Source organism: Hyperoodon ampullatus (assembly GCF_949752795.1).
Source record: "Hyperoodon ampullatus genome assembly, chromosome: 1".
Taxonomy (NCBI): Eukaryota; Metazoa; Chordata; class Mammalia; order Artiodactyla; family Ziphiidae; genus Hyperoodon; species Hyperoodon ampullatus.
In genome coordinates, this window is record NC_136914.1 from 127,944,005 (window position 1) to 127,957,757 (window position 13,753).

The following is a 13,753-nucleotide window of genomic DNA, read 5'->3' on the forward strand; positions in this document are numbered from 1 at the left end:
CGGTCTGTCCTGTCCTTCCTCTGGTACCTGTTCCCTGTTTACATTTCATGACGTGAGCCTCTGGGTGCCTTGTCCGGCGGTAGAGACATTCGTTCTCCCCTTTCCTGCTCTTTTTTTTTCTAGAGCACTTCTCACTCTCTAAGGTGTTTTTTGGTTTGTCTGTCTCAACCTCTCTGAAGGCCGAGATTACTGCCTGTTGTGTTCACTGCTTTGTCACCGGTGCCTGGCATGTAGATTAATCAATACTTGTTGAATGAATGGGCTGAAAAAAACCTGTTATTCTTCTTCCTTCTGCCACGTCATGAAAAATGCTTTTGGATAGAGCTGTGTGAAAGGGAACGGGGAGCAGTGTCAGCAATTGGGGTTGTGCAGGTGGCTGCCGGATGGCTTTTCATCCCAAATACTTCACCTGGAGGAAGGTGTGTGGCTGGCGTACAAGCACGGAGAGGGAACCTTTGGGAAATTAGCTCAGTGCCCCAGCTTTTCAGGTAGGGATGTGATGTTGCCGTCTGTGTTATGTGAAGAGCTGCTGGAGCCTAGAATCTCAGGCTTATAAAACCCAGTGCAGATGAAAATCGAGCTTGAGGCACAAGAAGGTGATTTGCCCAAGGTCACCCAGGTAGAGTTGGGACCAGGACCTATGCCTGTCTTCCCAGAACCTTTTAACTGCTCACCACACGCCCTCTTTACTGCTAAAGCCATCCGCCTTGACTCTGAATATGTAATAACAAGGGAGAGAATGTTCTCAGGTGTCCCAGGATGCAGAGAAAAAAAGAACAACCCAGCAGCTTAAAATAATGTTCACAAAACTTGTATCCAGAGTGAGTGGCAGTTTTCCATAATTCCTTACATTTCACAATGTGTTTCATTTTCTCGTAAGTTTTATAAAACAAATAAGACCAAAGAAGGAGTTGGGGGAACAGCAACTTTAGAAAAAGGAGAAAAATCAGATCAGAGAGTTACAATTTCTCTTTTATTCCCCATCTAGAACTTGAGGCTTCTGTCTGAGGTACAGCTCGGACCTGATGAGGAGCTACTGTGTGGCTGGTCATTATCCACAATTTTAGAACAACAGATGCGGCTCCGACCCTACCCTCTAATAGTGGTCTTATTAATTTTAAATTGGAATGACGGGGGAGCAGATGGCGAGGAGGGGTGCGTATTTAGATGTTTGGCCATTGATAGCTTTTACTTCCATGCATTGCATTGGGATTTGAGACTGGCTGAGCCCACGGAGCACTGGTGATTATCTGTCCCCTCACCAGCTGGGTTCTTTTTCATCGCCTACTGGGTCCAGAAGGATTGCTCCTGTAGCAGTTAGTAAAGCTAGATTGCTGATTGTTTTGAAAGTATGAAAGTTTATTTGCACCACCCCAAATTCAGAAGCAGAGCTATCCAAAGGTTGTCTTCTCTAGTGTAGTTCAAATCTGGGTGATTTTTAAAAATTACATTAGCAAACAAAAGTCTTCTTTACTCGTTAATTGTGTATATTATTAATGTGAGTGAGGTATACTCCACTGCAGAGGCCCTGGGACTTTGTTGACACGAAGATGTGAAACTTCCAACATAAACTGGATTTTCTAAATGATTATCCGGGCATGACGCCGTGCACCAGAGACATACGTTTATTAAAGAGATCTCCTTCTGTTTTGTCTGTGTTCACAGTTTACGTCAGTGTTTAAAAAACGGCAGTAGAACTAGTCCAGCCCCCTGCTCATACCTCCATAAAATCCAGAGGAGCTTGCAGGGTGGCGCGTTCCCTGCCTCTCAGAGTTGGATGGCTCAGTCATTGAAGGTCCTTTCCCGGCCACGCACCTGTCCCCTCCACCTCTGCTCTCTCAGCATAGGGATGGCCCTGCCACAGCCTTCCGAGGCCCTGCAGGCCTGCCGGGTGAGGCGTGGGGCTGCTGCAGCGCCTGCCGACCCAGCGGAGGTCAGTCTTGCCGCTACTGCTGCATCTGCTCCTCGTGTAGCACAGTAAGCATATGTCGTTCCGCAAAACGAGATGAAGGTGGTGGGAATGGGATCTCTTCATCATAATGCTCCGGGTATTTTAATCGTGGGTGGAAAGCCATGGAAAAGTCTGTGATACCCGACATTTGATGTCAGAAGGAAGTCAGGGATGTGGAATGAGAATAGAGAAAGTTCCGGTGTAACATGTGTACCAGCTTCATTAGATGAGCCCTTCTTCCACCTCCTACGAGGCAGACACAGATGATCGCTCCATCTCACATCTTACTTATGAATTTGCCTTATGATCATGTGCAAAGTTAGGTGATTCAGTGATACTTGTAATCATCCAGAATGTCCTTCTTGCAAGTTCTAAGAGGTCAGGATTTATTCAGTGTTAATTTGACATTGAGAGCTTTATTCCTGGTCAGATATGTAAGTTAGATGTTCTCCTGGCAGGGTTGTTGCAGGTGTTTGCTATGGCTCAGACTTAAGGGAAGTACATGAAGATTTGAATACAGTTTAAACCATGAATAACTGAAACACAGCCAGGTGCTTTGGGCCGTATTGTTTACTAATCACTGTTATGCTTCTCAGTCAGGCCTAATGAATTCTTTTTTTTTTTAACATCTTTTTTGGAGTATAATTGCTTTTGCATTATTGTGTTAGTTGTTGCTGGATAACAAAGTGGATCAGCTATATGTATACATATATCCCCTTATCTCTTCCTTCTTGCATCTCCCTCCCACCCTCCCTCTCCCACCCCTCTAGGTGGTCACAAAGCACCGAGCTGATCTCCCTGTGCTATGTGGCTGCTTCCCACTAGCTATCTATTTTATGTTTAGTAGTATATATATGTCCATGCCACTCTCTCACTTCATCACAGCTTACCCTTCCCCCTCCCCATGTCCTCAAGTCCATTCTCTATGTCTGCATCTTTATCCCTGTCCTGCCCCTAGGTTCTTCAGAACCATTTTTTTTCTTAGATTCCATACATATGTGTTAGCATACGGTATTTATTTTTCTCTTTCTGACTTACTTCACTCTGTATGACAGTCTTAGGACCATCCACCTTGCTACAAATTACTCAGTTTTGTTTCTTTTTATGGCTAACAGGCCTGATGAATTCTTGAGCCCTCCTCCACACACACACACACACACACACACACACACACACACACACACACACACACAACTTTTTTTAAAAAAGACCATAGCCCCTTGGGTGGCCACTATCATTCAGGCCCCTATTTGCCATCTCTTGTTCAAACGTATCCCAAGCCCAGTGTTCCTTCTGTTTCTCTCTCACTTCCCTGGTATCACCAGTCAGCCTGCCTCTGACATCTGTCCTCAGCTCTTGGAAGCCACGGGGGCTGGGTGCACCTTCACGATTACCAGGGTCTTATCCCGCCCTGGGGATGGGAGGGAGTCATCAGAGGCTGGGGCTTGTTAGGTGCATGTGCTATTTGTTAATGATGAGATTTTATTTTCTGCAGGGAACTCATAATGTGCTTAGTAGGGTGGGAAATGTTTTGACTTCTGCCCTCCTTAGGGAGAGAGAGCTTGTGAACCCACCCTTGCTTCCCACAAGAAAAATACGATTTGCATATCAGCACATCCTGTATTCCTGCACATTGACTGACCTTGACCTCGTTGTTCTGACCTTGACCTCGTTGACCTCAAGCTGTTCTTGACCTCGTCATTCACTCAGCCACTGCTTCTTGAGCAGTGCATGCGGTCCTACCATGGTAGGTACTCCGCTAGGCTCTAGGACCAACCCGTATGAAACCCTCGGTGCAGGGAACTAATATGCATAACGGTTAGATCTTTGTAAGTGCCGTTGTGGGGATGCTGTCAGGTGCAAGACAGCTCAGGTATCACCTCATCGAGGAGGTTACACATCTTATCAGCACGCTTCCATAGCTCTGCACCCCCTGTAAAGCGCTCATCACATTGTTTTGAAATTCTCTGCTCATGTATCGCTCCTTTCTGTTCAGTTGAGAACTGTCTAAGGACAGGCTGTGGGCTATGGATCCAGTTTTTTTTTTTTTTTTTTTTATTCACACTGCCTAGCACAGTAGGACAAGATAGGCAAGGGCTTGTTAGTGTTTCATGAAACAATAGATGGGCTTAAGGGAGTTTGTCCCCAGGTTGGCTGGGGGGACACAGGATGGGTTCACAGAGGGAGATAGTGGGTTTTGGTTGTTTCACAAGTCTTCCATTTGAAATAATTCAGACTTATGGAAAAGCTGCAAAAACAGTGCAAAGAATTCTTGTATGCTCTTCACCCAGATTCCCCAAACATTTTACGACACTTGCTCCTTCTCTGTCTGTCTGTCTGTCTCTCTCTGTCTCTGTTTTTTTCCTGAAATGTTTGAGAGTGGAGAATAAGTTACAGGGGTGGGGTACAGAGGTGGAAGAGAAGAGGTGAGTTGGGAGCCTTTCCAGATGCAAGAAGGTGATGGCTTGGGCCTGGCTGGGAACAGCAAGGGAAGTGAGAAGTGGTTAGGCCTGGTCCATATTTTGAAGGGAGACCTTGTAAGATTTGCTGATGAGTTGGATGACACGACTGAGAAAAAGAAGTTCTGAGGATGGCTTCAGGAATTTTGGCCTAAGTAACCAGAAGACCAGAGATGCTGTTACTGGGATGCAGAAGACATGGGGGAGGGGGAGGGGTTTTGGCAGTTTTTGCGGGGGGCATGCATAATCTGAGGTCCAAGTGCAGAGGCCACGAAGTTTTGGGGCGAGAAAACAGAAAGCAGGACGCCAAAGAACACAAGCAATTCATAAAGATAGAATTAGCTGCTTTTATCATTAGACAAAACAAATACCCTGCACGTAGAGCGGCACCAAAGCTGTTGGGTATTTTCAACTCTGGTTACCTGGGGTGAAACCTGCCGTCTCTATACATTTTCCCTCTAGTAGTAAACGGCCGGTATTCAGCTTGCATCAGCCATCGCACTGAGCTCGCTCTGACCTCCTGGTTTTCGTAAGTCGCCATCAGTTTCCTCTGGCCTCTTGTTTTCGTGATTCGTTGTCACCAGCGCCTGTCCTTTGCCCCCCACATGTGATGTGCCATCTCCTTCAGCATCCCGCAGGAAGGTTAGATTCAGTTCAGTTTCCCCGCAGAAGGCGGCTGGAAATACGAGTTTGGAGTTGAGGGCAAGGTCTAAACTGAAGGCAGACATTTAGGGGTGACCACTGTAGTTAAAATCATGGGCTTGGAGGAAATCACCCAGGGAATGTGTATAATTAGGGGAGAAGAAAAGCCCAAACCTGGGTCACTTCAACATTTGGAGATGGGAAAGATGAAAACAGCAGAGGAAGCAAGGTGACAGAAGTAAAGGAAGGGGTGCCCGGAAACCAAGCTAGGAAGTGTTTCCAGAAGGGCGGGTGACGGGTACGCCGTCAGACGCTGCCAGGTGGGTGAAGTGAGGGTGGGGCTTGTGGTGGGTGCCACTGGTGGCTCTACAAGAGCTGTCAGGAGGGTGGGGACAGAGGGATGATGGAGCCGGACAGAGAAGGGGACGTGACGTGGACGTCTCTGTGGAGGTGGTCGGTTTGACTGAGTAAGGCTTATTTTAGATGCTTGGTCACGCTGGCGTGAAGTATGACTTAGTATATCTTTTAACCTCTGATCCTCACCCTGGGGAACAGATGAGCATCCTTTAGCCAGAAAGCTAAATGTGTATTAAAAAAATCTCTTTTAATTGTGGGTTGGAGGTGTTTTGGGCTTTACAAAGAAAATTATCTCTGTAGAAATGGGGCTCTTTGGATTAATTCTAAAAAGAAATATTTTGCAGGAAGATACACATTTTATTATGTAAATGGTAAGGTGAGAGAGTGGGGTTTTTAATTGAAGCAAAGATTATTGAGCTGGTAGTTGCTAAAACCGCTAATATTTTTGAGAGAGAGACGTTGTTAATGAGATGTCAGTCTGTTATATATTGGTTCTGTGTCCTTAGGTAAGTTATTTATCCTTTGTGAGAGTTTTCTCTTCTACGAAATGACAGTATCTACCCTGCAAATTAGATTGTTATTAAGTTTTTTTTAATGACTTGTTTGGAAGAGCAGCTCTTCTTAGGTTTATTGGTGGTTCATGAAATATACAAGGGAGAGTAGATTTGGTTTCTCTGGGGCAGGAACAGCTATAGTTTATTGAGAGCTTACTATGTGCTGTGAATGCTCTGTATTAGGCAAGCTATTTAAAAAAAAAAAAAAACCCAAAACCTGTTGACAAGGCTCTGCTCACCCTCATTTTATGGAGGGAGGGATAATAATGTCCCCGTGTACGCAAGGCCGCATCCAGGTAGCGGTGGAGCAGAATTTCACCCCAGTCCCTTCAGCACCAGAGTCGGTGCTCTCTCCCTGCACAGGGACCACGCTGTCCCCACAGTTCAGTGGATCCCTCCCGGATCATGTGCATTCTCTGGGCGCCGCGGCTCCAAACCCTGAAAGCTCTTGTGAGACCACCCGCCTTCCTTAATTGGCTTCCATTAACACATGGACATATGTCACCCAGACGTGGGTGCCCACTCCCTCCCCATCCGCACATCACGGTGCCGGGCCCCATCTGCCAGGGGAGCAGGGACCGGGAGACAGACGGCCATCCTGCCGCCTCCCTGGGGGTGAGCCCGGCAGCCCCTCCTTCCCCTCCAGTTTGAGCCTGATTCTGTACCTGCTGTCAGGAGCCCTGGAGGCTTGCCCTCTTCTGCTTTCAGAGAGACCAGGGCGGAAGAAGAGCCTGGGGCCTCAGCCTCTCACGCTGGCATGTGGTAGGAACCAGATTAATTCAGAAGCCCAACTTCAGGCTTGTCCATTGGAGGCCTGTCACATAAGGGGGCTGTGAAGGAAAGGATGGCGGGCCAGATTTCCATAAGGAGTGGAAACAGTTACGGAGGCTGGTGGATTCAAACACAGATCATACTCTGTCTCCCTGTGATGCAGAGTCAGCGTTAATAGCAGGAAAACGACTGCACTTGGGCAGTGGACTGGGCCTCTCATTTCTAACTGGCATCCCTGTTTTCTAGCTTTTACCAGGCTTGCCTTAAAATACAGTTCTTTTCTCCCCCCCATTTAATGTATGCTTTATTGGTTGTTAAGTATTGGTACATATTGAATTTTTAAAATTACTGCACCATGATTTTTAAAATGAGTTTTTTCTTGTCCCTCTTATTGGGCCCGTCACAAGTTGACTAAGCACTTCAATTATGCTGTGTCCCTATCAGGAGAAGCCCCCTAAAATACAACTCTTACCTATCCCCGAGTTTGCACTGCTCTAGTTGCTTCTGCAATGTTGGAATTGTTTCCAGTGTCTTGGACTTCAGGTTTTCCTTTTCGGAGTTTATTTCCCTGAATACCCAGATCAGAGGTGAAAAAACTTTTTCTATAAAGGGTCACATTATAAATGTTTTGGGCTTTGGGTCACTGTTGCCATCACTTTATTGTGCTCTCCTAGCATGAAAGCAGCCTTAGACAATACATAAATGAAGGGGCGTGGATGTGCCCCAGTAAAACCGTATTTACAGAAATAGGCTTCTGGCCAGATTGGGCAGTTTCCCCTCCACCCCCCAACTTATATGGATGAGGCCAAGGATAAGCTTATACACACACTGAACCCTGGTATCCAGTCATCTTAGATCTGGTTGAACCTGACCGTTTGGAGAACATCAGCCAGATGCAAGCACGTCTTTGGGGGTGTTATTCCTTATGGAGCTCTCTCCTCTCCTGCCTGCTTTGCTGGTGGTTTGGATTAGGGTTCTGTTGAGGCCTCTGGTGCTCACGGAGGTTGTGGCAGGAGGGTGAGTGATGCAGCAATGTTTCCGTTGTCTCTTTAAGGAGCGTTGTTGCTCTCCACGTCTGCATTGGACACGCCCTTTCCTTGGTGCATCAGACTCAGTGTGGCTTAGGGCCTGGCTTCTCTAAGTGGGACCCGTGGACTGGGAGCTCCTGAGAAATGCAGGCTCTCAGGCCCCACCCCAGACCTGCTGAGTCAGCATCTGCATTTTCACCAGACCGCTCGGTGAGCTGTAGCCCATGAAAGTTTGAGAAGCACCAGTTTACAGTATTCCAGTCTTGAGGACAGAAAGGAAGGTCTTTTCAATAAAAGGTCTTTTCAATAAAAAGACCCTTTTATCTTCAGCTTTTTAATATTGAAAGTGTGATCAACCGTAGAGCTGTGAAGGCAGTCTTATGTCTTTTCAGACATCCTATAAGTGTCATAATTGACTGTTCTTTTCCTGACTGGAAGGGGATGTCACGGCCCACTAGTGGCGTGGTGTAAAAATTCTAGACTAGTTAAAGGTTTGAGGCTGCAGCACTGCCTCCCCACCCCCCCAGCATGACTGGGCAAATCCCTCCGTCTCTCTGTGCCTGAGTGTCTCCTGCGTGGTACAAGACAGTTAGGACAGGCTGATGTGTAAAGCTCTTATTGGTTGCAAGTATTCTATTTTATCTTTTACAGGCAGTGTGCTTTGATCCTTCTCCTGCCCCCGCCATCTCGGGGAGATTTGGAGATTTCCATTCCCCGTTCTCATATATGCCCCCCTCCTCCCTTTCCACTTTTGACTGATGCTCTGCAATTTCAGCACAGCTGGCAGGGGTCAAGGGTGAGATCTAAGATGGGTTGTAATTGTAGGGCTTCAGAATTGCTGAAAGGAAAAGCCAGCATGCCGAGGAGTCGCCATTTCCGTTTGTCGTTATGACATAGTGCTGGGGAGTTACAGGCGATTGAGGCTTGCTCACTGGGAAGGTCTAAAGTCTTAGAGGTTTTGTCAGCATCCAGGAAGCCTCTGCCTCGACTTCACCCACCAGATCCAAAGGTCTAGCTTCAGATGACTTAATTAGGGCAGGCTTTTTGATTCAAATAAAGTAGTGGCTGGAGAGATGCTATAATCCAGTTGGAAGTGTGAAATGATGGCGTTTTGTAGGACATACCTATTGCCTCAGTTGTGGGAAACACGATATCTCACAGCTGGCAGCACAGCCCAGTGACCCTGGGCCTCCCTCCCCCCTCCCCTCAGGGAGCGCAGAGCTCTGTGAGCAGCTTTCTCACCCTGGAACCTCTTGCCGCTCCTTCCTCCACAAAGCCCGCTGTCCCAGTGGTCACTCTGGACATCTGCAGAGCCTTAGGTGTTCCGTCGGGGCAGCTGGTGGCTGCAGCACAGGCTGGCGGGGCAATCTTTCATTCTGAGCAGAGAGGCCTCAGTGTCTTTTTAAACGATGCTTCTCCATTTAGAGGTGGTGCCAGGGCCCCTTTTGTGCCTGAGGGCTTGAATTAGCACCGTCCCCAGGGGCTTTAGGGGCAAGTGCACTGTCGGAGCAACCAGACACACACGCGTGTGCCATCAGCTGGGCTGGGGCCTGGAAGTCCCTGTTCCTCCCTGAGCTTCCAGGGCTACATCTGTGAACCCAGAGTTTTAGGTAAGGAGCCCTTGTCGTGTCGGGAGAATTCAGCCAGTAGGATGGCAGACGCTGGGGTTAGCAAATGCTTCAGCCCCTCGCTGCCTCTGTGTGAAATTGACCACAGGAGGGATGCGTGATGGGGGGGTGCAGGGCTGGGGACTGCGAAGCGTCTCCCTCCCTGCACACCTTGCCTGGGTTTCGCTTCCTCGCCGGGTCTTTGGGGACCCAGGGGTGGCACGTGGCCTGTCTCCCTGCCTGGTGGAGAGGGACCGTGAACTCATGTAGCCAGACGTCTCCCCTCCACCTGCCCAGCAGGGAAGCTTGCACTGCAGCAGGGTCTTGTCACCTCTGGAAGGAGATAGAACTGGTTGGGGTAAAATTTGTTCCTTCCTCCCAGTGGTGTGGGCTGCGTTCATCCACCTCACCCGTAACACGAACGTAAAGCCTGTTGTTTCAACGAGACCGTGCTTATACGTGCAGCCTTCTTTCCTTTCCCCTTTGTTTGTATTCCTTCTTCTGATTAGAAGGAAAACTTATTCATGAATGAAGATACAATGCAACTTTATGATAATGAAGAGAACTCAGCTCATTAGAGCTTTCTGAGTTTCTGCCTAAGATTAGGAACCCTGCTTTCTTCCTTGTAAACGCAGAATTAGCTCTCCATGTAATAAGTCAGTCCAGTGCTCTTACTCCCTGTTTATTGCTGTTGTGTGGCAGAATCTTTTCTTAAAATTCCATTTACCTAGATTTTCTTAAAATTCCATTTATCCAGCATTATCAGATGAAATATGTAGAGTGTCTTCTGTGTAATTTTACTTCACCTTCACCAGTTAGGTTTTTTTTTCCCTCTGACTCTTAATCCCCACCTCGAATGTACTTACCTTCAGCCCCGAGTCCCCATCCATGAAGACAGAGGAACATGTCCATCGCCCGCTCAGACCAAGGCGGCCACTGATCTGTTTTCTGTTAGCGCAGATTAGTTTTGCTGGTTCTAGAATTTCATAAAAATGGGATCATACAAGTATGCCTCTTGTGTGTCTAGCTTCTTTCTCTTAGATTCTCTTTTGAGATTCCTCTGAGTTATGCATTGGATAGTTTGTTTCTTTTTATTGCTAAGAAATATTCCATTGTATGAATACTTTGTAATTTGTTACCGGTATGTTTGTTACTGGCTGTTTAGGCTTTGTGCAGTTTTGGGCTATGATGAGTAAAGCTGCTAGTGTTTTTGTGTGGACATGTGCAATAATTTCTCCTGGGTAGATACCTGGCAGGGGAATTACTGGATCACATAGTAAACGTCCATTTAACTTTGTAAGAAACTGCCAACTTTCCTAAAGTTGTACCTTGTGGACTCCCAGCAGGAGAGTGAGGATTCTGCTGCCCAGGCTTGATACGAGCAGTCCTTCCTATTCCCGCCATTCTGGCGGATATATAGGGGTACCTCGCGATGTAAATCTGCATTAACCTGATGATTAATGACGTTAGCATCTTCTTATGTGCGTATTGGCCATTTGTGTCTTTTTTCGTGTGTGAAATGTGTTTAGCTCCTTGGCCTGATTCTTTAGGCAAAGAATTAGGTTGTTTATCTGTATACTTCCTCGGAATTGCGAGTATGTGTTGAATATAGGTGCTCTGTCAGCCACGTGCATTGCAAATATGATTTCTCTTAACGATTTCTCTCAAAAAGTCCAATTTATTAATTATTTTCTTTTATGTGAGTATTTGTGGTGTCCTGAGAAATCCTGGCCTACTCCAAAGTCATAAATAATTTCTCCTATGTTTTCTGCTAGACATTTGAAGTTTTACTTCTTATGTTTAGGTCTGTGGTCCATTGGAGTTAATTTTTGTGTATGGTGTGATGCACGGGGTGAGTTCAGTTTTTCCCACGTTGGGATCCACTCCTTGAGCACTATTTCTTCCAAGACTGTCCTCTCCTGTTGAATTGACATCTTCGTCAGCAGTCATTTGGCCGTTTGTGTGGGGATTTCTTTCAGGACTTTGTTCTATTCCGCTCATCTGTCCTGACGCCGAACCACACTGGTTGGTTATTGTAGGTTGTACTGAGCCTTGCAGCTAGGTGATTTGGGTTCTCCAACATTGTTCTTTTTTCTCCCCAGCGTTTGGCTATGCTAATTTGTTTCATTTTCATGTATTTTAGAATCAGCCGGTCAATGCACTTTTGCAAAAAAAGCTCCTGGGATCTTGACTGGGATTGTGTTGAGTCTATAGATTAATTTGGGGGGAGAACCTCTCAAATCAATGACTATGGTATCTCTCCTTTTGTTTAGATCTTCACTATATTTTTTCAACAACGTTTCTTGGTTGTCAGTTTATAGGCTTCTCACTTATTTTGTTAAATTTATCCTTAAGTATTTCATGTATTTTAATGCTATTATTATAAGTAGTACTGGATTTTCTTTTTCTTTCACTTTTCAGTTGTCCCTTGCTAGTGAGGAGTTTATTGTTTTATAGACAAATTGAAAAATAAGTAGATAGATGAGGGGCATTCCCTCTCCACTGAGTTGGTTTGGGAAGGCTTTGCAGAAGAGGTGGCATTTGGTTGCACCTACAGAAATCTTGGTTGGTAGAGAAGGTGAGTGCCAGAGCGAGGGTGTTTCAGAAAAGCGTGCACTAAGGTCAGGTGGGAACACAAGGAATGTTCTGAAAATGAGTGGTAGCTGGATCAGGCCACACCAAAACACGAAAGGTGGAATGTGGCAGGTGATGAGTTTCTAAGGACACTGGGGCCGGATTGACAAGAGGTTTACTGCTGGACAAGGTTAAAACTTTATTCAGTGGGTGATTGGGAGCCCTTGTGTGTTCATGAGCCCAGGAAATAAGCCATTCTTTTTTTTTCATTTATTTATAAAAAATCATAGTAAATATATGTAAAAAAATTTACCATTTTAACCATCTTGAAATATATAGTTCTTTGGCGTTAAGTATGTCCATGTTGTTGTGAGACCATTACCACCATCCATCTCCAGGACTTTTCCATCTTACCCAAACTGAAACTCTGCACCCATTAAACAGTAACTCCCCATTCCCCCTCCTCCAGCCCCTGGCATCCACCATCCTACTTTCTGTCTCTAGGAGTTTGACTACTCTGGGGGCCTCATATAAGTGGAATCATACAGTATTTGTCCTTTTGTGGCTGGCTTATTAACTTAGCATTATGTCCTCAAGGTCCACCCCTGTTGTAACATGTGTCAGAAGTTCCTTCCTTTTTAAGGCTGAATCATATTTCATTGTCTGGATAAAACACATTTCATTTACTCGTTCATCTACTGATGGACACTCGTGTTGCTTCTACCTTTTGGCTGTTGTGCATACAGAGCCATTCTTAAAAGCAGAGGACATCTGAGATGAAGTAGGGATTTGGAGCCAGAAACTTTGACACAAAATTGTTGGTGGGTGCTTTTTTCATAGTATCCATCATAATTTCTGGCTGTTTTTATTTGCATACTGTTTGTCTCTCTGATGTGAATATAAGATCATGTTTGTCTTGCTTATCATTGTATACCCCACAATTATGCCCTCAGGTATTTTTGCGAGCTTTTTTAGTAAATATTTTAAATATCTTACAATAAATAGAGTATCAATTTGCATTTTTCTTTTCCATCCTCCTATGGCTGTCATTCTCCATATCCTTTTTTTTTTTTAACATCTCTATGGGAGTATAATTGCTTTACAATGGTGTGTTGGTTTCTGCTTTGTAACGAAATGAATCAGCTGTACATATACATATGTCCCCATCTCTCCATATCCTTCTGACTGAGTGTGCCTCTTCCTTCTCAAGCCCCTCACTACACCAGTTCATCCTTAGTGCCGCTGCCAGAGTACATCATCTTTTCAGAGATAGAGCTCCATCAGTGGCACTTTTCCTGACCACCCGTGACTCTGTCTTTCATGGGATAATGGTTCTGTGAGTCCAGATGTTTATCTGCTACTCTAGATTGTGAACCCTTGGACGTCAGAGACTTGCCTTTGAAGACATTGAGTACAGTGTCTTAAACAAGCTCACGTTTAACAACTTGTTACTAAATTAAATTGAACTGATGTAAGTGGAATGAAAATATTTGCTCTTGATATCTTATTTAAAACTATTGTCAGCAACCAGCTTGGTTTTTGTCTTCTTTTTATTTATTTATTTATTAACATCTTTATTGGAGTATAATTGCTTTACAGTGGTATGTTAGTTTCTGTGTCAAGTCTTCTTATAGCAGCCTAGGAATCAGGCTTCATGAATCAGGAAATCTGGTTCCTGTGGTGTTGTCAGGTTACACAGATTATTATGATTAATAAAAAAACATGTCCAGATCTAGGTTTTGTCTTTTACTTTCTACAAAACAATAGCACGATATTTCTATTAAGGCTTGCATCATCCATCCCTGTATTA